Below are 25,225 nucleotides of genomic sequence, written 5' to 3'. Positions count from 1 at the left end.
GCGTTAAAAACGCTGACGAAGGCTGTGGCCGAAACGCTTCCATATGCTGACCTCTGCTGCTGCTTACATCCATTAAAACTGCAAAAGGGATTCCAGTGAGTGCGAGTTTTCCTTATTTTCATTATGCATGTGTGAACCCGGCACCCAAAGCCTTTCTGATAGTCCAGTATATACACTACTTGAGTTGAGAGCGCCGATTACTTTTGCTACTATTGTTACTAAGAGTCAGACTGTATACTGCTTCTCTGGTAAGACCATAGAGATATCATATACTGCTTCTCTGGTAAGACCATAGAGATATCATATACTGCTTCTCTGGAAAAGACCATAGAGATATCATATACTGCTTCTCTGGTAAGACCATAGAGATATCATATACTGCTTCTCTGGTAAGACCATAGAGATATCATATACTGCTTCTCTGGAAAAGACCATAGAGATATCATATACTGCTTCTCTGGTAAGACCATAGAGATATCATATACTGCTTCTCTGGTAAGACCATAGATATATCATATACTGCTTCTCTGGTAAGACCATAGAGATATCATATACTGCTTCTCTGGTAAGACCATAGAGATATCATATACTGCTTCTCTGGAAAAGACCATAGAGATATCATATACTGCTTCTCTGGTAAGACCATAGAGATATCATATACTGCTTCTCTGGTAAGACCATAGAGATATCACATACTGCTTCTCTGGTAAGATGATAACCCTGTTACAGATTTACAACAGAGCTAAGCTAACACAACCTGCTTCTCTGGCAAGACCATAGAGATCTGTAATGTAGAATGTCATGTGTGTTGTCCATTTTCCATCAGAGTAATCTTTTAGTTCATCTTAACTCCTCAGCAGCAACCTGCAAATCCACAACAAACGGAACATGTTGAGATTGTCAATTATTATCTACGTTAAACACCAAAACAGCATGTTTTTAATGTGGATAAAACACTGTCACAGTCTCAAATCAGAGTGCACAATCTCAGCTAATTGCTGTTGTTTTATAACTAATGACATAACAGCTGTCATCTCTCCAGGGTTGTGGTTCTCCGTCTGTGATAGAGACAGAGAGGAAGTACTGTATCGTTACGCCTCTGTTAGTTTATTTCACCTAGTGTTGTACTGTATCAAGAGAAGACTGTAACCTGGTTCACAATGGAGAGGAGAGGAGAGGAGAGGAGAGGAGAGGAGAGGAGAGGAGAGGAGAGGAGAGGAGAGGAGAGGAGAGGAGAGGAGAGGAGAGGAGAGGAGAGGAGAGGAGAGGAGAGGAGAGGAGAGGAGAGGAGAGGAGAGGAGAGGAGAGGAGAGGAGAGGAAGAGGAGGAGGAGGAAGAGAGGAGGGAAGAGAAGAGAGGAGGGAAGAGAAGAGAAGAGAGGAGGGAAGAGGAGAGGAGAGGAGAGGAGAGGAGAGGAGAGGAGAGGAGAGGAGAGGAGAGGAGAGGAGAGGAGAGGAGAGGAGAGGAGATTAGAGAAAGACAGGAAGAGAGGAGGAGGAGTTCAGTTCTTTGGGCCTCAGCTGTATTCATGCTTGATTACACCCAGATAATAATGTTATGGTGAAGCCCTGCGGTGGAGGAAGACAGAACACATTCACTAACGAACATAGAAGACTTGGGATGTGTCCCAAATGGAATCGTATTGCCCATAGGGCCCTGGGCAAAGGTAGTGCGCTATGTAGGAAATAGGGAACCATTTGTTACGGCGTTATTGTGAGAAGTGCCCAGCGGTAGGATTTTAACAGTGAGGAGGCTGATGAAGTAGATGGACTTTCCTTGCCCAGAGCGGGGGGGGGGCTTTTTATATAGCAACTGTGAAGATAATACCAGGCGCCAAAAATACAATCATTACAAAATAACAAAAATAACAAAAACATGGCGTTTACTGCGGAGTTGATGGATGGTGGTGGGGTGGAGTCTCTATATGTTGTCTCTAATATGCCTCTCCCGCTATCTCTTACTGGTCCTGACAATACTGAGCTGTGCCCTAGACCTGAAGCTGTCCATGGTTCTGCTGGGGGTACTGGCAGTCCAAAACTGAACATGGCCGTCCTGATTCCCATGTTCCTGCTCTACAAACGGACTCTTCTGAAATGGGAGGACACACCCTCCAACCGCCGAGCAGCTCAGTGGAGGTCGGTTTTTCAGGTGATGATGCTCATTCTTCTGTTCTACCTGTGTAGGCCTACTTCAGTGCAATGTCGGCACTCTGGTCAGGTCAAATATCAGCTAAGCTCCTCTTTTTTGTAATGCCTGATAACTTTCAGCCTGGTTGTACATCAGCAAAACACCATTACATTTACATTTTTCACCTAGTCGGCTCGGGGATTAGAACCAGCGACCTTTCGGTTACTGGCACAACGCTCAACGCTCTTACCCACTAAGCTACCTGCCGCCCAGAGGTCAAAGACACCAGTGTCTTTGTTGAAATGCATTGGACAGCCTTCATTTCAAGGGAAGTGGTACATCCATAACTTGTTTAGTGCTTTTCCAAGGAGAAGGGAGGAAATGCGACGATTGACCTCTGACCTCTGTCACATAAGGCTCAGGGACAGCCCCCCCCTCTATTGGCATGTCGACCTCCAGCACCTCCACTAGGGACCGTTGGCTCCACCTGGCCCAGCCTCGCCAACGGATTCGTGGCCGGGTAGGCATCTGCCCAGCGCTGCCGCGGCTATTGGGAAGTCCTTGATGATGCACTCAACGAGCTCAGCAGCCGCCCAGATCCGGTCGTCCTCGCCAGTTTAGCCAGCACCACCAGTAGTTAGCAGCGTCCTGCAACTCAATCTGCCACATTGCTGACCTCCATCTTGTAGGAATTTGCCTGCACTCCTCACTGTGACTGGGTTTTCAGGAATTTCTGCCATCATTATTTGGGTGAATAATAATGATGAAACTTTTATTTTGCCAGAGCGAGGCTTTTTATTAGCAACCGTGGAGATAATGCCATGCGCCACAAAAAAATACAATCATTACAAAATAACAAAACCGGTCAAAGAGCAACAAAGAACATACCTCTATCAAAAGGAACGCACGGCTTCAATCATACCTGGACCCGGCAGCATGCCGTCCTTAACCTGTATGTCTCTGTCTAACAAAGAAATGACATGCTTTCTTGTAGCAATACTCATTACCCAGAATGCATCACAAACCATACCAATTATCTAATTGACAATCAACTTCAATAAAGGTATGAAAAAGATATTCAAACACATTCAGGTAATATATTCCACATGATAAATATCCCCACATCAATAACAGTCAATACATGTGCTTCTCATAATAAATGGGAGTTAATAAATGTCTGGACATATATAATCAGGCAAGACTTTAGCTTATGTGACAGGATAATAAAATAATGTCACACTTATAAAGGATACAGCCTGCTACTCTCTATAAAGGATACAGCCTGCTACTCTCTATAAAGGATACAGCCTGCTACTCTCTATAAAGGATACAGCCTGCTACTCTCTATAAAGGATACAGCCTGCTACTCTCTATAAAGGATACAGCCTGCTACTCTCTATAAAGAATACAGCCTGCTACTTTCTATAAAGGATACAGCCTGCTACTTTCTATAAAGGATACAGCCTGCTACTCTCTATAAAGGATACAGCCTGCTACTCTCTATAAAGGATACAGCCTGCTACTCTCTATAAAGGATACAGCCTGCTACTCTCTATAAAGGATACAGCCTGCTACTCTCTATAAAGGATACAGCCTGCTACTCTCTATAAAGGATACAGCCTGCTACTCTCTATAAAGGATACAGCCTGCTACTCTCTATAAAGGAATACAGCCTGCTACTCTCTATAAAGGAATACAGCCTGCTACTCTCTATAAAGGATACAGCCTGCTACTCTCTATAAAGGATACAGCCTGCTACTCTCTATAAAGGATACAGCCTGCTACTCTCTATAAAGGATACAGCCTGCTACTCTCTATAAAGAATACAGCCTGCTACTTTCTATAAAGGATACAGCCTGCTACTTTCTATAAAGGATACAGCCTGCTACTTTCTATAAAGGATACAGCCTGCTACTCTCATAAAGGATACAGCCTGCTACTCTCTATAAAGGATACAGCCTGCTACTCTCTATAAAGGATACAGCCTGCTACTCTCTATAAAGGATACAGCCTGCTACTCTCTATAAAGGATACAGCCTGCTACTCTCTATAAAGGATACAGCCTGCTACTCTCTATAAAGGATACAGCCTGCTACTCTCTATAAAGGATACAGCCTGCTACTCTCTATAAAGGATACAGCCTGCTACTCTCTATAAAGGATACAGCCTGCTACTCTCTATAAAGGATACAGCCTGCTACTCTCATAAAGGATACAGCCTGCTACTCTCTATAAAGGATACAGCCTGCTACTCTCTATAAAGGATACAGCCTGCTACTCTCTATACAGGAATACAGCCTGCTACTCTCTATAAAGGATACAGCCTGCTACTCTCTATAAAGGATACAGCCTGCTACTCTCATGAAGGATACAGCCTGCTACTCTCTATAAAGAATACAGCCTGCTACTCTCTATAAAGGATACAGCCTGCTACTCTCTATAAAGGATACAGCCTGCTACTCTCTATAAAGGATACAGCCTGCTACTCTCTATAAAGGATAGAGCTTGCTACTCTCTATAAAGGATACAGCCTGCTACTCTCTATAAAGGATACAGCCTGCTACTCTCATGAAGGATACAGCCTGCTACTCTCTATAAAGAATACAGCCTGCTACTCTCTATAAAGGATACAGCCTGCTACTCTCTATAAAGGATACAGCCTGCTACTCTCTATAAAGGATACAGCCTGCTACTCTCTATAAAGGATACAGCCTGCTACTTTCTATAAAGGATACAGCCTGCTACTCTCTATAAAGGAATACAGCCTGCTACTCTCTATAAAGGATACAGCCTGCTACTCTCATAAAGGATACAGCCTGCTACTCTCTATAAAGGATACAGCCTGCTACTCTCTATAAAGAATACAGCCTGCTACTCTCTATAAAGGATACAGCCTGCTACTCTCTATAAAGGATACAGCCTGCTACTCTCTATAAAGGATACAGCCTGCTACTCTCTATAAAGGAATACAGCCTGCTACTCTCTATAAAGGATACAGCCTGCTACTCTCTATAAAGGATACAGCCTGCTACTCTCATGAAGGATACAGCCTGCTACTCTCTATAAAGAATACAGCCTGCTACTCTCTATAAAGGATAGAGCTTGCTACTCTCTATAAAGGATACAGCCTGCTACTCTCTATAAAGGATACAGCCTGCTACTCTCTATAAAGGATACAGCCTGCTACTCTCTATAAAGGATACAGCCTGCTACTCTCTATAAAGGATACAGCCTGCTGCTCTCAATAAAGGATACAGCCTGCTACTCTCTTTAAAGGATAGAGCTTGCTACTCTCTATAAAGGATACAGCCTGCTACTCTCTATAAAGGATACAGCCTGCTATTCTCATGAAGGATACAGCCTGCTACTCTCTATAAAGAATACAGCCTGCTACTCTCTATAAAGGATACAGCCTGCTACTCTCTATAAAGGATACAGCCTGCTACTCTCTATAAAGGATACAGCCTGCTACTCTCTATAAAGGATACAGCCTGCTACTCTCTATAAAGGATACAGCCTGCTACTCTCATAAAGGATACAGCCTGCTACTCTCTATAAAGGATAGAGCTTGCTACTCTCTATAAAGGATACAGCATGCTACTCTCTATAAAGGATACAGCCTGCTACTCTCATGAAGGATACAGCCTGCTACTCTCTATAAAGGATACAGCCTGCTACTCTCTATAAAGGATACAGCCTGATACTCTCTATAAAGGATACAGCCTGCTACTCTCTATAAAGAATACAGCCTGCTACTCTCTATAAAGGATACAGCCTGCTACTCTCTATAAAGGATACAGCCTGCTACTCTCTATAAAGGATACAGCATTCTACTCTCTATAAAGGATACAGCCTGCTACTTTCTATAAAGGATACAGCCTGCTACTCTCTATAAAGGATACAGCCTGCTACTTTCTATAAAGGATACAGCCTGCTACTCTCTATAAAGGAATACAGCCTGCTACTCTCTATAAAGGATACAGCCTGCTACTCTCATAAAGGATACAGCCTGCTACTCTCTATAAAGGATACAGCCTGCTACTCTCTATAAAGGATACAGCCTGCTACTCTCTATAAAGGATACAGCCTGCTACTCTCTATAAAGGATACAGCCTGCTACTCTCTATAAAGGATACAGCCTGCTACTCTCATAAAGGATACAGCCTGCTACTCTCTATAAAGGATACAGCCTGCTACTCTCTATAAAGGATACAGCCTGCTACTCTCTATAAAGGATACAGCCTGCTACTCTCTATAAAGGATACAGCCTGCTACTCTCATGAAGGATACAGCCTGCTACTCTCTATAAAGAATACAGCCTGCTACTCTCTATAAAGGATACAGCCTGCTACTCTCTATAAAGGATACAGCCTGCTACTCTCTATAAAGGATACAGCCTGCTACTCTCATAAAGGATACAGCCTGCTACTCTCTATAAAGGATACAGCCTGCTACTCTCTATAAAGGATACAGCCTGCTACTCTCTATAAAGGATACAGCCTGCTACTCTCTATAAAGGATACAGCCTGCTACTCTCATAAACGATACAGCCTGCTACTCTCTATAAAGAATACAGCCTGCTACTCTCTATAAAGGATACAGCCTGCTACTCTCTATAAAGGATAGAGCTTGCTACTCTCTATAAAGGATACAGCATGCTACTCTCTATAAAGGATACAGCCTGCTACTCTCATGAAGGATACAGCCTGCTACTCTCTATAAAGAATACAGCCTGCTACTCTCTATAAAGGATACAGCCTGCTACTCTCTATAAAGGATACAGCCTGCTACTCTCATGAAGGATACAGCCTGATACTCTCTATAAAGAATACAGCCTGCTACTCTCTATAAAGGATACAGCCTGCTACTCTCTATAAAGGAATACAGCCTGCTACTCTCTATAAAGGATACAGCCTGCTACTCTCATAAAGGATACAGCCTGCTACTCTCTATAAAGGATACAGCCTGCTACTCTCTATAAAGGATACAGCCTGCTACTCTCTATAAAGGATACAGCCTGCTACTCTCTATAAAGGATACAGCCTGCTACTCTCTATAAAGGATACAGCCTGCTACTCTCTATAAAGGATACAGCCTGCTACTCTCATAAAGGATACAGCCTGCTACTCTCTATAAAGGATACAGCCTGCTACTCTCTATAAAGGATACAGCCTGCTACTCTCTATAAAGGATACAGCCTGCTACTCTCTATAAAGGATACAGCCTGCTACTCTCTATAAAGGATACAGCCTGCTACTCTCTATAAAGGATACAGCCTGCTACTCTCTATAAAGGATACAGCCTGCTACTCTCTATAAAGGATACAGCCTGCTACTCTCTATAAAGGATACAGCCTGCTACTTTCTATAAAGGATACAGCCTGCTACTCTCTATAAAGGATACAGCCTGCTACTCTCTATAAAGGATACAGCCTGCTACTCTCTATAAAGGATACAGCCTGCTACTCTCATGAAGGATACAGCCTGCTACTCTCTATAAAGAATACAGCCTGCTACTCTCTATAAAGGATACAGCCTGCTACTCTCTATAAAGGATACAGCCTGCTACTCTCTATAAAGGATACAGCCTGCTACTCTCATAAAGGATACAGCCTGCTACTCTCTATAAAGGATACAGCCTGCTACTCTCTATAAAGGATACAGCCTGCTACTCTCTATAAAGGATACAGCCTGCTACTCTCTATAAAGGATACAGCCTGCTACTCTCATAAACGATACAGCCTGCTACTCTCTATAAAGAATACAGCCTGCTACTCTCTATAAAGGATACAGCCTGCTACTCTCTATAAAGGATACAGCCTGCTACTCTCTATAAAGGATACAGCCTGCTACTCTCTATAAAGGATACAGCCTGCTACTCTCTATAAAGGATACAGCCTGTTACTCTCTATAAAGGATACAGCCTGCTACTCTCTATAAAGGATACAGCCTGCTACTCTCTATAAAGGATACAGCCTGCTACTCTCTATAAAGGATACAGCCTGCTACTCTCTATAAAGGATACAGTCTGCTACTCTCTATAAAGGATACAGCCTGCTACTCTCTATAAAGGATACAGCCTGCTACTCTCTATAAAGGATACAGCCTGCTACTCTTTATAAAGGATACAGCCTGCTACTCTCTATAAAGGATACAGCCTGCTACTCTCTATAAAGGAATACAGCCTGCTACTCTCTATAAAGGATACAGCCTGCTACTCTCATAAAGGATACAGCCTGCTACTCTCTATAAAGGATAGAGCTTGCTACTCTCTATAAAGGATACAGCATGCTACTCTCTATAAAGGATACAGCCTGCTACTCTCATGAAGGATACAGCCTGCTACTCTCTATAAAGAATACAGCCTGCTACTCTCTATAAAGGATACAGCCTGCTACTCTCTATAAAGGATACAGCCTGCTACTCTCTATAAAGGATACAGCCTGCTACTCTCTATAAAGGATACAGCCTGCTACTCTCATGAAGGATACAGCCTGCTACTCTCTATAAAGAATACAGCCTGCTACTCTCTATAAAGGATACTGCCTGCTACTCTCTATAAAGGATACAGCCTGCTACTCTCATGAAGGATACAGCCTGATACTCTCTATAAAGAATACAGCCTGCTACTCTCTATAAAGGATACAGCCTGCTACTCTCTATAAAGGATACAGCCTGCTACTCTCTATAAAGGATACCGCCTGCTACTCTCATAAAGGATACAGCCTGCTACTCTCTATAAAGGATACAGCCTGCTACTCTCTATAAAGGATACAGCCTGCTACTCTCTATAAAGGATACAGCCTGCTACTCTCTATAAAGGATACAGCCTGCTACTCTCTATAAAGGATACCGCCTGCTACTCTCTATAAAGGATACAGCCTGCTACTCTCTATAAAGGATACAGCCTGCTACTCTCTATAAAGGATACAGCCTGCTACTCTCTATAAAGGATACAGCCTGCTACTCTCATAAAGGATACAGCCTGCTACTCTCTATAAAGGATACAGCCTGCTACTCTCTATAAAGGATACAGCCTGCTACTCTCTATAAAGGATACAGCCTGCTACTCTCTATAAAGGATACAGCCTGCTACTCTCTATAAAGGATACAGCCTGCTACTCTCTATAAAGGATACAGCATGCTACTCTCTATAAAGGATACAGCCTGCTACTCTCTATAAAGGATACAGCCTGCTACTCTCTATAAAGGATACAGCCTGCTCTGTAGCAGGCTGTATCCTTCATAAGAGTAGCAGGCTGTATCCTATAAGTGGTTCTCTACATAACTGCCATCCCTCCTCTCTCTCTCTCTCTCTCTCTCTCTCTCTCTCTCTCTCTCTCTCTCCCCATCTCTCTCTCTCTCTCTCTCTCTCTCTCTCTCTCTCTCTCTCTCTCTCTCTCTCTCCCTTAATAAGCGCTCTTTTGACTGTTCGTTATTTAAAGGAATAACTGCTATAAAATATAAGCTTCAGGGTTCATTGTTACAAAGGATTAGCATAACCAGGTCAACTCAGCTGTAGCAGATATCGACTTATTATTCAACCTCCTTCTCCCAACCCACTCGGCACTGCGGAGTATAGCTTTTCCGCTTTTCTCTTTCTGGATTTCACTTTTTCTCTTCTCTCTCTCATCTCTCGCCAGTGGCCTGTCTCTTTAGCTCTCAGCATGACTGTAAAGGCAGGTCAGAGAGAGTCAATGACTGCATCCCAAATGGCACCCTATTCCCTATATAGTGCACTACGTTTGAGCAGGGCCCTATGGGCTTAATGTTTGGCTCAACCTAGTTATAAAAAGATTGGCTAGTCAGACCATTACTACTGTTTCAGCCGGCTGATAGCCGATGTTACGTAGGTAGTGTAAAGCGGATTTTAAACCCAACCTTTACTTGGCGATACTTCCTCAATTCCTGAGTTGGAAGACGACGCATGTTCGTTCGAATTTGAAAATGCTCCTTTATTAAATAAAAATTCAACAATGTGTATGCTGCCATCTTGTCTATTTAAAATCTTATCTCATTGATTGAGACAGGTGGGTCTCCACCCCAATGTGCTGCATGTCATGAGCGCAACTCAGAAATGAAGCGTTGGTTGAATGCCACTCACCTGTCTTGACCAATGAGAAGAATGAAGCATTGTGTTGAATGCCACTGACCTGTCTTGACCAATGAGAAGAATGAAGCATTGTGTTGAATGCCACTGACCTGTCTTGACCAATGAGAAGAATGAAGCATTGTGTTGAATGACACTCACCTGTCTTGACCAATGAGAAGATCTGAAATAGACAAGATGGTGGCGTATACATTGTTGGGATTACTTCATGAAGCAAAAATAATATTTAATTTAATAAAATACAATTTTCAAACAAACCACCTTCAACTAGACATGGAAGTTTAGAAAATATGTGTTGTCTTCCAACTCCGGAATTGAGGAAGTATCGCCAAGTAAAGGTTGGTCTAAAATCCTCTGTGCTACGCTTTACACTACCAAAGTAACAACAGCTATCAGCCGGCTGGAACAGTAGTAATGGTCTGACTAGCCAATCTTTTTATAACTAGGCTCAGTTATCATCTTCATGCTCTCTGTCTGTCCTGCAGGCTCTAACCTGTCTGTCTGTCCTGCAGGCTCTAATCTGTCTGTCTGTCCTGCAGGCTCTAATCTGTCTGTCTGTCCTGCAGGCTCTAATCTGTCTGTCTGTCCTGCAGGCTCTAATCTGTCTGTCCTGCAGGCTCTAACCTGTCTGTCTGTCCTGCAGGCTCTAACCTGTCTGTCTGTCCTGCAGGCTCTAACCTGTCTGTCTGTCCTGCAGGCTCTAACCTGTCTGTCTGTCTCCTGTCTCCTATCTCTCTCTCTCCTCTCCAGGTTACCGTTGTTTCAAGGCGGTGATGTTCTCTAACCTGTCTCCTGTCTCTCTCTCTCTCCTCTCTAGGTTACCGTTGTTTCAAGGTGGTGATGTTCTCTAACCTGTCTCCTGTCTCTCTCTCTCTCTCCTGTCCTCTTCTCAGGCTACCGTTGTTTCAAGGCGGTGATGTTCTCTAACCTGTCTCCTGTCTCTCTCTCTCTCCTCTCCAGGTTACTGTTGTTTCAAGGCGGTGATGTTCTCTAACCTGTCTCCTGTCTCTCTCTCTCTCCTCTCTAGGTTACCGTTGTTTCAAGGTGGTGATGTTCTCTAACCTGTCTCCTGTCTCTCTCTCTCTCTCCTGTCCTCTTCTCAGGTTACCGTTGTTTCAAGGCGGTGATGTTCTCTAACCTGTCTCCTGTCTCTCTCTCTCTCCTCTCTAGGTTACCGTTGTTTCAAGGTGGTGATGTTCTCTAACCTGTCTCCTGTCTCTCTCTCTCTCTCCTGTCCTCTTCTCAGGCTACCGTTGTTTCAAGGCGGTGATGTTCTCTAACCTGTCTCCTGTCTCTCTCTCTCTCCTCTCAGGCTACCGTTGTTTCAAGGTGGTGATGTTCTCTAACCTGTCTCCTGTCTCTCTCTCTCTCTCCTGTCCTCTTCTCAGGTTACCGTTGTTTCAAGGCGGTGATGTTCTCTAACCTGTCTCCTGTCTCTCTCTCTCTCCTCTCAGGCTACCGTTGTTTCAAGGCGGTGATGTTCTCTAACCTGTCTCCTGTCTCTCTCTCTCTCTCTCTCCTGTCCTCCTCTCAGGCTACCGTTGTTTCAAGGCGGTGATGTTCTCTAACCTGTCTCCTGTCTCTCTCTCTCTCCTCTCTAGGTTACCGTTGTTTCAAGGCGGTGATGTTCTCTAACCTGTCTCCTGTCTCTCTCTCTCTCCTCTCTAGGTTACCGTTGTTTCAAGGTGGTGATGTTCTCTAACCTGTCTCCTGTCTCTCTCTCTCTCCTCTCAGGCTACCGTTGTTTCAAGGTGGTGATGTTCTCTAACCTGTCTCCTGTCTCTCTCTCTCTCTCCTGTCCTCTTCTCAGGTTACCGTTGTTTCAAGGCGGTGATGTTCTCTAACCTGTCTCCTGTCTCTCTCTCTCTCCTCTCAGGCTACCGTTGTTTCAAGGCGGTGATGTTCTCTAACCTGTCTCCTGTCTCTCTCTCTCTCTCTCTCTCCTGTCCTCCTCTCAGGCTACCGTTGTTTCAAGGCGGTGATGTTCCTAACAGGCTTGATGTTAGGCTCCGTCGTCATCTTTCTGCTGTGTTATAAGGAGCGTGTCTTGGACACCCAGCTGAGTGTGGAGGCCTCGGTGGGCATCGGCCTGGGCATCGGTACCCTCTGTGGCTTGGTCACCATGCTGGTGCGCTCTGTGGGACTCTTCATGGTGGGGCTGCTGCTGGGATTACTGCTGGGTATCGCCTCACTTGTAAGAATTATTTTGAATAATAATAATAATAATAATAATAATAATAGATTTAGATTAGATTTAGATCTATAAAGTTCAGGGTCATATTCATCAAGCATCTCAGAATAGGAGTGCTGATCTAGGATTATATTGTTCCTTATGATCTAAAAGGCTAAACTGATCCTAGATCACCACTCCTTCTCTGATATGCTTTATGAATATGGGCCCTGTTGCCTAGTTTGTGATAAACGTCCATATCCCGTAACCACACAAATCTATTTTTTATACACTCTGTGTACACTGAGTTAACGTGAATGCAGTGAGTGTACAAAACATTGGGAACACCTGCTCTTTCCATGACATAGTCTGACCAGGTGAATCCAGGTGAAAGCTATGATCCCTTATTGATGCCACTTGTTAAATCCACTTCAGTCAGTGTAGATGAAGGGGGAGGAGACAGGTTAAAGAAGGATTTTTAATCCTTGAGACAATTGAGACATGGATTGTGTACGTGTGCCATTCAGAGGGTGAATGGGCAAGACAAAAGATTTAAGTGCCTTTGAACGGGGTATGGTAGTAGGTGCCAGGTGCACCGGGTTGAGTGTGTCAAGAACTACAACACTGCTGGGTTTTTCACGTTCAACAGTTTCCCGTGTGTTTCAAGAATGGTCCACCACCCAAAGGACATCCAGCCAATTTGACACAACTGTGGGAAGCATCGGAGTCAACATGGGCCAGCATCCCTGTGGAATGCTTTTGACACCTTGTAGAATCCATGCCCCGATGAATTGATGCTGTTCGGAGGGCAAAAGGGGGGTGCAACTCAATATTAGGAAGGTGTTCCTAATAATAACGTGAATGTTATGTTCACGTTAACCCTGCTTGCATACCAAGTTTCCTTATGGGGACAATAAAGTTAATTTGATTGATTGATTGATTGATTGAATCCCCATGCAGGTAGTGATGGAGGAATTCCACCACCCCCGGACGGTGTGGCTGCCCCTGGGGGTGTTGTTGGGGTCAGGCATGCTGTTCGCTGTCCTCACCCTCCAATGGCAGCGCTTCTTCACCACCCTCTCCACCGCTGTGTTTGGTTCCGCTGTCATCACCGTCACTGTGGACTACTTCCTCGAGCTGTTCGCTCTGGTCAGGTATGTTGGTGCTGTAGTTAGTGCTCTCTCCTCTCCTCACCCCTCACCTCCTCACCCCTCACCTCTCCTCACCCCTCACCTCCTCACCCCTCCTCTCCTCACCCCTCACCCCCTCACCCCTCACCCCTCCTCTCCTCACCCCTCACCTCCTCACCCCTCCTCTCCTCACCCCTCACCCCCTCACCCCTCCTCTCCTCACCCCTCACCTCCTCACCCCTCCTCTCCTCACCCCTCACCCCCTCACCCCCTCACCCCTCCTCTCCTCACCCCTCACCCCCTCACCCCTCCTCTCCTCACCTCCTCACCCCTCACCCCGTCACCCCTCCTCTCCTCACCCCTCACCTCCTCACCCCTCCTCTCCTCACCCCTCACCCCCTCACCCCTCCTCTCCTCACCCCTCCTCTCCTCACCCCTCACCTCCTCACCCCTCACCCCCTCACCCCTCCTCTCCTCACCCCTCACCTCCTCACCCCTCCTCTCCTCACCCCTCACCTCCTCACCCCTCACCCCCTCACCCCTCCTCTCCTCACCCCTCACCTCCTCACCCCTCCTCTCCTCACCCCTCACCCCCTCACCCCTCCTCTCCTCACCCCTCACCTCCTCACCCCTCACCCCCTCACCCCTCCTCTCCTCACCCCTCACCTCCTCACCCCTCCTCTCCTCACCTCCTCACCCCTCACCCCCTCACCCCTCCTCTCCTCACCCCTCCTCTCCTCACCCATCACCTCCTCACCCTTCCTCTCCTCACCCCCTCACCCCTCACCTCCTCACCCCTCCTCTCCTCACCCATCACCTCCTCACCCTTCCTCTCCTCACCCCCTTACCCCTCACCTCCTCACCCCTCACCTCCTCACCCCTCCTCTCCTCACCCTTCCTCTCCTCACCCCTCACCCCTCACCTCCTCACCCCTCCTCTCCTCACCCTTCCTCTCCTCACCCCTCACCCCTCACCTCCTCACCCCTCCTCTCCTCACCCCTCACCTCCTCACCCCTCCTCTCCTCACCCCTCACCTCCTCACCCCTCACCTCCTCACCCCTCCTCTCCTCACCCCACACCTCTCCTCACCCCTCACCTCTCCTCCTCTTCTCTCGTCTCCTCTGTGGCTCAGTTGGTAGAGCGTGGTGCTTCCAACGCCAGGATCGTGGGGCCACCCATATGAAATTCGATTTCCACGGTGGCCACCCGTATGAAAATGTATGCAAATGTATGCAAATGTAGGCACGCACTACTGTAAGTGGCTTTGGGAAAAAACTGTCTAAAGAGCATAGATTATACTGTCTGTGGTGTGGTGGTGCTCTAACCAAGATTTCAGAAGTTGTCTAGACCGCTGAAGGAGTCTGCTTAGTCCTAGGATTGTGAAAGAATGTTCAGCTTTTGAAGGGAATTAAACTGCCGTCCTGAACCTTCTTTTACAATTATAGGCAAGTGCATATTATAAACCGGGTAGCTTGAGTCCCTGATGCTGATTGGCTGACACAGCATTTCAACCCTGTGTATATCAGACAATATACCACGGGTATGACGCAAAAATACATACTGTTCTATTTATGTTGGTATCCAGTTTAAAATAGCAATAAGGCAGCTCAGGGGTTTGGCCAACATACACCCCCTCTTACTCCTTGACTATATGATATTACAGATACATATTGGAGAGGATCAAGGTGGCTCCGCCCCGTCCTCTCTGCTGGTTCACCTGGGTCATCATGGGGGTGTGGCCTGTCCTGGCATTGCTGGGGGTCCTCATCCAATGGAAGGTCACCGCCGAGGGATATTCACACACTGAGGGTGAGTCTGATCCCTGACCTTTAACCCTAACAGAGGGATACTCCCACACTGAGGGTGAGTCTGATCCCTAACCTTTAACCCTAACCCTAACAGAGGAATATTCACACACTGAGGGTGAGTCTGATCCCTGACCTTTAACCCTAACCCTAACAGAGGGATACTCACACACTGAGGGTGAGTCTGATCCCTGACCTTTAACCCTAACAGAGGGATACTCCCACACTGAGGGTGAATCTGATCCCTGACCTTTAACCCTAACAGAGGGATACTCCCACACTGAGGGTGTCTGATCCCTGACCTTTAACCCTAACAGAGGGATACTCCCACACTGAGGGTGAGTCTGATCCCTGACCTTTAACCCTAACAGAGGGATACTCCCACACTGAGGGTGAGTCTGATCCCTGACCTTTAACCCTAACAGAGGGATACTCCCACACTGAGGGTGAGTGATAGATCTGTTGGTGCAGTCTTGCCAGCTGTGGTCATTGTCATACCAAGTTTGAACCTAGTCATGATTAAAGTATCTGTCCAGTGTTTCCAGATTTCCATGAAATATGACCTATAATTACTTACAATATGAGTGAAAGACTTTTCCTTCCAAAAAATGGTAATTAATATGTTAAAAAGCAGCTTTTCTCTGTTGGAATGGTGTGCGCGTACCCCAACAACAGAATTGTATGCGCGTATATCGGTCATAAAAAATCTTAATGCGAGTAGACCGCTGATTGGCCAGCTCATCCTCCTCTAGACCGCTGATTGGCCAGCTCATCCTCCTCTAGACCGCTGATTGGCCAACTCATCCTCCTCTAGACCGCTGATTGGCCAGCTCATCCTCCTCTAGACCGCTGATTGGCCAGCTCATCCTCCTCTAGACCGCTGATTGGCCAACTCATCCTCCTCTAGACCGCTGATTGGCCAGCTCATCCTCCTCTAGACCGCTGATTGGCCAGCTCATCCTACTCTAGACCACTGATTGGCCAGCTCATCCTACTCAGGAGTAGAACATCCTCTATGAGGAAATAGTATTTTTTAAACGGTCTCTGTGAGATAAAAGTTTGAGGTGGGGTTTTTGAAGTGTTTTTTTTTTCTCCTATTCATGCTATGGCCACAAATACGAGTATAGGATGAGTCAACAACATTATTTGGGTATGAGTTAACAGAATACAAACTTTTAAAAGTGAGTATTTTGACTGGACAGTTACTTTAAGCCAAGTCCAAGACTACAAACCAATGGGGCCAGGACTAGGCTTAATCTGGGTCTAACCGGCCTAAAGTGTGATTATTGTGTGTGGGAGTGTGAGGTTGGAGGTAGGCTAATATACCGCCACAGAATCAGCGATGTCAGAGAATGAGGTTCTACAATATAATGACGCTTTAACAAGAAGTCACACATTATGTGATTAATCTGTGAACATGTGATGGCTTGTGATCAAAGCATGTGCTCTAAATCAAGAGAGGGAAGGAAGCTTTGGTTGTGATGCTGTGGTTGGAATCTGGTGGTTGTCATAGTAACAGCCTGGTGAGGGGGGGCAGAGGGATGAGGGGGCAGCGAGCCGGTGAGGGGGGGGTAAGGGGGGGGGGCAGAGGGGTGAAGGGGCAGTTAGCCGGTGAGGAAGAGAGGAAGAGAGAAGGGTGAGATGGGGTGAAGGGCAGGGAGAGACAACGAGATGCAGCGAGGATGGTTAAGGGGGTGAGGAGGGGTGAGAGGGGGCATAAGGGACTTCATTAGGTGGATATACTGACATATACCTCCCTGGCTGTGAGAGAGCAGCCGATATGACACAAATATCCTCCTGCTGCTGATAATGAACAGGGAACAGTATTATTAGTCCTGCTGCTACTGATAATGAACAGGGAACAGTATTATTAGTCCTGCTGCTGCTGATAATGAACAGGGAACAGTATTATTAGTCCTGCTGCTACTGATAATGAACAGGGAACAGTATTATTAGTCCTGCTGCTGCTGATAATGAACAGGGAACAGTATTATTAGTCCTGATGATAATGTTAATGAACAGGGAACAGTATTATTAGTCCTGATGATGCTGATAATGAACAGGGAACAGTATTATTAGTCCTGATGATAATGATAATGAACAGGGAACAGTATTATTAGTCCTGATGATAATGTTAATGACCAGGGAACAGTATTATTAGTCCTGATGATGCTGATAATGAACAGGGAACAGTATTATTAGTCCTGCTGCTACTGATAATGAACAGGGAACAGTATTATTAGTCCTGATGATAATGTTAATGACCAGGGAACAGTATTATTAGTCCTGCTGCTACTGATAATGAACAGGGAACAGTATTATTTACATTTTTACATTTTACATTTTAGTCATTTAGCAGACGCTCTTATCCAGAGCGACTTACAGGAGCAATTAGGGTTAAGTGCCTTGCTCAAGGGCACATTAACGTCATTTAGCAGACGCTCTTAGCCAGAGCGACTCACAAATTGGTTCCTTTATCCTATCCCAGGTATTCCTTAAAGAGGTGGGGTTTCAAATGTCTCCGGAAGGTGGTGAGTGACTCCGCTGTCCTGGCGTCGTGAGGGAGCTTGTTCCACCATTGGGGTGCCAGAGCAGCGAACAGTTTTGACTGGGCTGAGCGGGAACTATGCTTCCGCAGAGGAAGGGGAGCCAGCAGGCCAGAGGTGGATGAGCGCAATGCCCTCGTTTGGGTGTAGGGACTGATCAGAGCCTGAAGGTACAGAGGTGCCGTTCCCCTCACTGCTCCATAGGCAAGCACCATGGTCTTGTAGCGGATGCGAGCTTCAACTGGAAGCCAGTGGAGTGTGCGGAGGAGGGGGGTGACGTGAGAGAACTTGGGAAGGTTGAACACCAGGCGGGCTGCGGCATTCTGGATGAGTTGTAGGGGTTTAATGGCACAGGCAGGGAGGCCAGCCAACAGCGAGTTGCAGTAGTCCAGACGGGAGATGACAAGTGCCTGGATTAGGACCTGTGCCGCTTCCTGTGTAAGGCAGGGTCGTACTCTCCGAATGTTGTAGAGCATGAACCTGCAGGAGCGGGTCACCGCCTTGATGTTGGCGGAGAACGACAGGGTGTTGTCCAGGGTCACGCCTAGGCTCTTCGCACTCTGGGAGGAGGACACAGCGGAGTTGTCAACCGTGATGGCGAGATCATGGAACGGGCAGTCCTTCCCCGGGAGGAAGAGCAGCTCCGTCTTGCCAGGGTTCAGCTTGAGGTGGTGATCCGTCATCCATACTGATATGTCTGCCAGACATGCAGAGATGCGATTCGCCACCTGGTTATCAGAAGGGGGAAAGGAGAAGATTAGTTGTGTATCGTCAGCGTAGCAATGATAGGAGAGACCATGTGAGGATATGACAGAGCCAAGTGACTTGGTGTATAGGGAGAAAAGGAGAGGGCCTAGAACTGAGCCTTGGGGGACACCAGTGGTGAGAGCACGTGGTGCGGAGACAGCTTCTCGCCACGCCACTTGGTAGGAGCGACCGGTCAGGTAGGACGCAATCCAGGAGTGAGCCGCGCCGGAGATGCCCAGCTCGGAGAGGGTGGAGAGGAGGATCTGATGGTTCACAGTATCAAAGGCAGCAGACAGGTCTAGAAGGACAAGAGCAGAGGAGAGAGAGTTAGCTTTAGCAGTGCGGAGAGTCTCCGTGACACAGAGAAGAGCAGTCTCAGTTGAATGACCAGTCCTGAAACCTGATTGGTTTGGATCAAGAAGGTCATTCTGAGAGAGATAGCAAGAGAGTTGGCTAAAGACGGCACGCTCAATAGTTTTGGAAAGAAAAGAAAGAAGGGATACTGGTCTGTAGTTGTTGACATCAGTGGGGTCGAGTGTTGGTTTTTTGAGAAGGGGAGCAACTCTCGCTCTCTTGAAGACGGAAGGGACATGGCCAGCGGTCAAGGATGAGTTGATCAGCGAGGTGAGGTAGGGGAGAAGGTCACCGGAGATGGTCTGGAGAAGGGAGGAGGGGATGGGGTCAAGCGGGCAGGTTGTTGGGCGGCCTGCAGTCACAAGTCGCAGGATTTTATCTGGAGAGAGAGGGGAGAAAGAAGTCAAAGCATAGGGTAGGGCAGTGTGAGCAGGACCAGCAGTGTCATTAGACTTAACAAACGAGGATCGGATGTCGTCAACCTTCTTTTCAAAGTGGTTGACGAAGTCATCCACAGAGAGAGAGGAGGGGGGGGGGGGGGGGGGGGGATTCAGGAGGGAGGAAAATGTGGCAAAGAGCTTCCTAGGGTTAGAGGCAGATGCTTGGAATTTAGAGTGGTAGAAGGTGGCCTTAGCAGCAGAAACAGATGAAGAAAATGTAGAGAGGATCTCTCTACATAGTCCTGATGATAATGTTAATGACCAGGGAACAGTATTATTAGTCCTGCTGCTACTGATAATGAACAGGGAACAGTATTATTAGTCCTGATGATGATGATAATGAACAGGGAACAGTATTATTAGTCCTGCTGCTGATAATGAACAGGGAACAGTATTATTAGTCCTGATGATGATGATAATGAACAGGGAACAGTATTATTAGTCCTGCTGCTACTGATAATGAACAGGGAACAGTATTATTAGTCCTGATGATGATGATAATGAACAGGGAACAGTATTATTAGTCCTGCTACTGATCATGAACAGGGAACAGTATTATTATTCCTTCTGCTGATAATGAACAGGGAACAGTATTATTAGTCATGCTGCTGATAAGAAGAGAGAACAGTATTATTAGTCCTGCTGCAGTTGATAATGAACAGGGAACAGTATTATTAGTCCTGCTGCTGATAATGAACAGGGAACAGTATTATTAGTCCTGCTGCGTTTGATAATGAACAGGGAACATTATTATTAGTCCTGCTGCGTTTGATAATGAACAGGGAACAGTGTTATTAGTCCTGCTGCTGTTGATAATGAACAGGGAACAGTATTATTAGTCCTGCTGCTGATAATGAACAGGGAACAGTATTATTAGTCCTGCTGCTGCAGATAATGAACGGGGAACATTATTATTAGTCCTGCTGCATTTGATAATGAACAGGGAACAGTATTATTAGTCCTGCTACTGATCATGACCAGGGAACAGTATTATTATTCCTTCTGCTGATAATGAACAGGGAACAGTATTATTATTCCTGCTGCTGATAATGAACAGGGAACAGTATTATTAGTCCTGATGATGATGATAATGAACAGGGAACAGTATTATTAGTCCTGCTGCTACTGATAATGAACAGGGAACAGTATTATTAGTCCTGATGATGATGATAATGAACAGGGAACAGTATTATTAGTCCTGCTACTGATCATGAACAGGGAACAGTATTATTATTCCTTCTGCTGATAATGAACAGGGAACAGTATTATTAGTCATGCTGCTGATAAGAAGAGAGAACAGTATTATTAGTCCTGCTGCAGTTGATAATGAACAGGGAACAGTATTATTAGTCCTGCTGCTGATAATGAACAGGGAACAGTATTATTAGTCCTGCTGCGTTTGATAATGAACAGGGAACATTATTATTAGTCCTGCTGCGTTTGATAATGAACAGGGAACAGTGTTATTAGTCCTGCTGCTGTTGATAATGAACAGGGAACAGTATTATTAGTCCTGCTGCTGATAATGAACAGGGAACAGTATTATTAGTCCTGCTGCTGCAGATAATGAACGGGGAACATTATTATTAGTCCTGCTGCATTTGATAATGAACAGGGAACAGTATTATTAGTCCTGCTACTGATCATGACCAGGGAACAGTATTATTATTCCTTCTGCTGATAATGAACAGGGAACAGTATTATTATTCCTGCTACTGATAATGAACAGGGAACAGTATTATTAGTCCTGCTGCTACTGATAATGAACAGGGAACAGTATTATTAGTCCTGCTGCAGTTGATAATGAACAGGGAACAGTATTATTAGTCCTGATGATGCTGATAATGAACAGGGAACAGTATTATTAGTCCTGCTGCAGTTGATAATGAACAGGGAACAGTATTATTAGTCCTGATGATGCTGATAATGAACAGGGAACAGTATTATTAGTCCTGCTGCTGCTGATAATGAACAGGGAACAGTATTATTAGTCCTGCTGCTGCTGATATTGAACAGGGAACAGTATTATTAGTCCTGATGATGATGATAATGAACAGGGAACAGTATTATTAGTCCTGCTGCTGCTGATAATGAACAGGGAACAGTATTATTAGTCCTGATGATAATGATAATAACCAGGGAACAGTATTATTAGTCCTGCTGCTGATAATGAAGAGGGAACAGTATTATGAGTCCTGCTGCAGTTGATAATGAACAGGGAACAGTATTATTAGTCCTGCTGCTGCTGATAATGAACAGGGAACAGTATTATTAGTCCTGATGATGCTGATAATGAACAGGGAACAGTAATTTTAGTCCTGCTGCAGTTGATAATGAACAGGGAACAGTTTTATTAGTCCTGCTGCTGATAATGAACAGGGAACAGTATTATTAGTCCTGCTGCTGATAATGAACAGGGAACATTATTATTAGTTCTGCTGCATTTGATAATTAACAGGGAACAGTATTATTAGTCCTGCTGCTACTGATAATGAACAGGGAACAGTATTATTATTCCTGCTGCTGCTGATAATGAACAGGGAACAGTATTATTAGTCCTGCTGCTACTGATAAGGAACAGGGAACAGTATTATTAGTCCGGATGATGCTGATAATGAAAAGGGAACAGTATTATTAGTCCTGCTGCTACTGATAATGAACAGGGAACAGTATTATTATTCCTGCTGCTGCTTTTAATGAACAGGGAACAGTATTATTAGTCCTTATGATGCTGATAATGAACAGGGAACAGTATTATTAGTCCTGCTGCAGTTGATAATGAACAGGGAACAGTATTATTAGTCCTGCTGCAGTTGATAATGAAAAGGGAACCGTATTATTAGTCCTGCTACTACTGATAATGAACATGGAACAGTATTATTAGTCCTGCTGCTGATAATGAACGGGGAACAGTATTATTAGTCCTGCTGCTACTGATAATGAACAGGGAACAGTATTATTAGTACTGCTGCAGTTGATAATGAACAGGGAACATTATTATTAGTCCTGCTGCAGTTGATAATGAACAGGGAACATAATTATCAGTCATATGCTTCATGGGGAGGGTGTCATAACATTTTAGGATTCTGTTTGTGCTGCAGCACAATGTCTGCGTCCCAAATGGTGAAAAGTACTTCATTATGTAGAGAATAGGATGCCATTTGGGACACAACACAATATGTTGTCATTTTCAATATCCCCAGACATCCTGCTGGGTGGATAATTGTGTTTTGAACGATGTGAAAAGAGGGATGCTGTATGAATGATGGAAGAGGAGGTTTTCTTTCTCTGTATGCTGTATGAATGGGGGATGTGCTATTTGTGATGTTGGATGGAAGATGAGGAGGATTCAGACTGTCTACATATTTATCTCTCTGCCTCTGTCTCTTATCCCCCCCCCACTCTCTCTCTCTACCTTTCATCTCTCGATCTCTCTCTCTACCCTCCCTCTCTCATCCTCTCCTCATGTCTCTCTCTCTCCCTCTCTCTCTCTCTCTCTCTCTCTCTCTCTCTACCCTCCCTCTCTCTCTCTCTCTCCCTCTCTCTCTCTCCCTCTCTCTCTCTCTCTCTCTCTCTCTCTCTCTACCCTCCCTCTCTCATCCTCTCCTCCTGTCTCTCTCTTTCCAGTGTTTCTCAGTCGACAGCAGCGGAGGGTCCAGTTGATGAGGATCCAGCAGAAGGAAGAGAGGACGCAGAAAGACGTGAGGATGATGAAGAAGAAGAAGAAGAAGAGACCGAAGCAGCAGCAACAGCAGAAGCAGACGGGGCACCTCCAGCATCAACAGTACCACCGCCCTCCTCCTCCTACCTACCCTCCACCTACCACCACCACCAAACCCCTCCTCCCTGAGCCTTTCACCTACCACAGGAAACCAAACCACACCCGACGCTTCGATGGGGACGGCTCTCGCCTGTAAGACCCTGGCTCTCTGTCTCTCTGCCTGTGTGAGTCCCGAATGGCACCCTTTTCCATAAGGGCCCCTGGCAAAAAAAAGCAGTACACTATAGGGAATAGGGGGGCCATTTGGGATGCAGACAGGCAGAGAGACAGAGACTGTCTGTATCTAATTGCTTGTCTCAACGGCTGTCGATATGTCTGTCAATGTATATTTGTGTCTATTTCAGTGTCTGTAAATGTGTATGTGTGCCTCTCAATATCTTCTGGAAAACTGTACCTGTCTTTATCTATCTTCATCTGTCTTCCTCTCTCTCATCTATGTCAATCACTGTCTGTGTCTCTTGGCTCTGGACAAACACTCTTCCTCCCTCTCCCCTCCCTCCCTCTCTCCCTCTGCCTCCCTCTCTCTCTCTCTCTCCCTCTCTCTCCCTCTCCTTACCTCTACCTCTCCACCTCCCTCTCCCCCTCCCCCCTCTCTCTCTCCCTACCTCTCCCTCTCTCTCACTCCCTCTCCCTCTCTCCCTTTCCCTCTCTCTCCCTCCTTCTCTCTCTCTCCCTCCCTCTCCCTCTCCCTCCCTCCCTCTCTCTCGCTCCCTCCCTCTCCCTCTCTCTCCATCTCTCCCTCTCCCTCTCTCCTTACCTCTCCCTCTCCCTCTCACCATCTCTCTCTCCCTACCTCTCCCTCTCCCTCTCTCTCTCCCTTTCCTTCTCTCCCGCTCTCCCTCTCTCTCTCTCTCTCGCTTTCCTCCCTCTCCCTCTCTCTACATCTCTCCCTCTCCCTCTCTCCTTACCTCTCGCTCTACCCCTCCCTCTCCCTCTCTCTCTCTACCCATCTTTCTCTCCCTACCTCTCCCTCTCTCTCTCCCTTTCCCTCTCTCTCCCTCCCTCCCCTTTCTCTCCCTCCCTCTCCCTCTCTCTCCATCTCTCCCTCTCTCGTCCCTCCCTCCGTCTCCCTCCCTCCCTCTCATCCCTCTCCCTCCCTCTCCCTCTCTCTCTCTCTCTCTCTCTCTCTATCTCTCTCTCTCTCTCTCTCTCTCTCTCTCTCTCTCTCTCTCTCTCTCTCTCTCTCTCTCTCTCTCTCTCTTCTTACCTCTCCCCCTTTCTCTCTCCTCACCTCCCCCTCTCCTCCCCTCCCCTCCTTCTTCCTCTCCCCTCCCTCCCTCCCTCCCTCTCCCCCTCTCTTTCTCTCTCTCCCTACCTCCCCCTCTCTCCCTACCTCCCCCTTCTTCTTTCCCTCTCCCTCCTCAGAGTTACATCTCTAGTTTCAGGGACAGACAGGTGGCCAGACGGGGGTACCCTCACAGCGGCAGGCCCATGGCCAGGCACCACATGGCTGACCGAGACTACGACTGTGGATCCCAAGTACCCCTGACCGCCCCCAATGGACCGGCTGTACGGGTGTGACAATGACAATGCCTTCATATCCTTTGTGTGACAATGACAATGCACCGTAGTGGTCTGGAGTGGTGCTGTCTGTCCATGAATTGTTCAGAAAATGTACTTCAGTGTCTGGTTTGAACGTTAATCTCTGCACCAATGTTTTCTGAGGTGCATATAGAAGTTGATGTCGTCCCTTCCCTTCTCTTACATTCCACCCCGAAAGCATATCAGGGTCCAGATTGAGATTGACCTTTGAACCTTGGACTAATTCATTCTGAGGGGGAAATGAAAGGTTGTTGATGTCCTCCACTCTCCTCTCTTACATTCCATCCTTAAACTGTGGTTTATTTGGGCTGTGGTTCCTACGTCTCAGCTCTTAACGGTGCAAGGAAGCACTGACTGAAGTCTTCAAGACATCTATTTTTGAAGTGTTACACTTTCCCATAAAATGTAGGTCAATACAATACCCACAAGTCATTTTTTTGGGGGCCCCCAAAGTTCTTTGGGAGGTGGTTTAGTT

The 25,225-nt window shown here is 46.1% G+C and overlaps 1 pseudogene across 1 annotated transcript in view; it reads left to right on the top strand.

The window, feature by feature from the left end:
- LOC311124625 (transmembrane protein 198-like) overlaps nucleotides 1–24,729 on the top strand; it is a 25,032-nt pseudogene extending 303 nt beyond the window's left edge. The window contains exons 2-6 of the transcript in view: nucleotides 12,194–12,429; nucleotides 13,366–13,559; nucleotides 15,199–15,344; nucleotides 23,055–23,340; nucleotides 24,574–24,729. The product of the transcript in view is annotated as a transmembrane protein 198-like (transcript). The remainder of the gene's footprint in view (nucleotides 1–12,193; nucleotides 12,430–13,365; nucleotides 13,560–15,198; nucleotides 15,345–23,054; nucleotides 23,341–24,573) is intronic.
- The last annotated feature ends 496 nt before the right edge of the window (nucleotides 24,730–25,225 follow it).

This window comes from Coregonus lavaretus (assembly GCF_964263955.1).
Source record: "Coregonus lavaretus genome assembly, contig: HAP1_SCAFFOLD_3147, whole genome shotgun sequence".
In the NCBI taxonomy this organism is placed as follows: domain Eukaryota; kingdom Metazoa; phylum Chordata; class Actinopteri; order Salmoniformes; family Salmonidae; genus Coregonus; species Coregonus lavaretus.
Note: the sequence above shows the minus strand (reverse complement) of the source record. Positions and strands in the feature narration are given on the sequence as shown.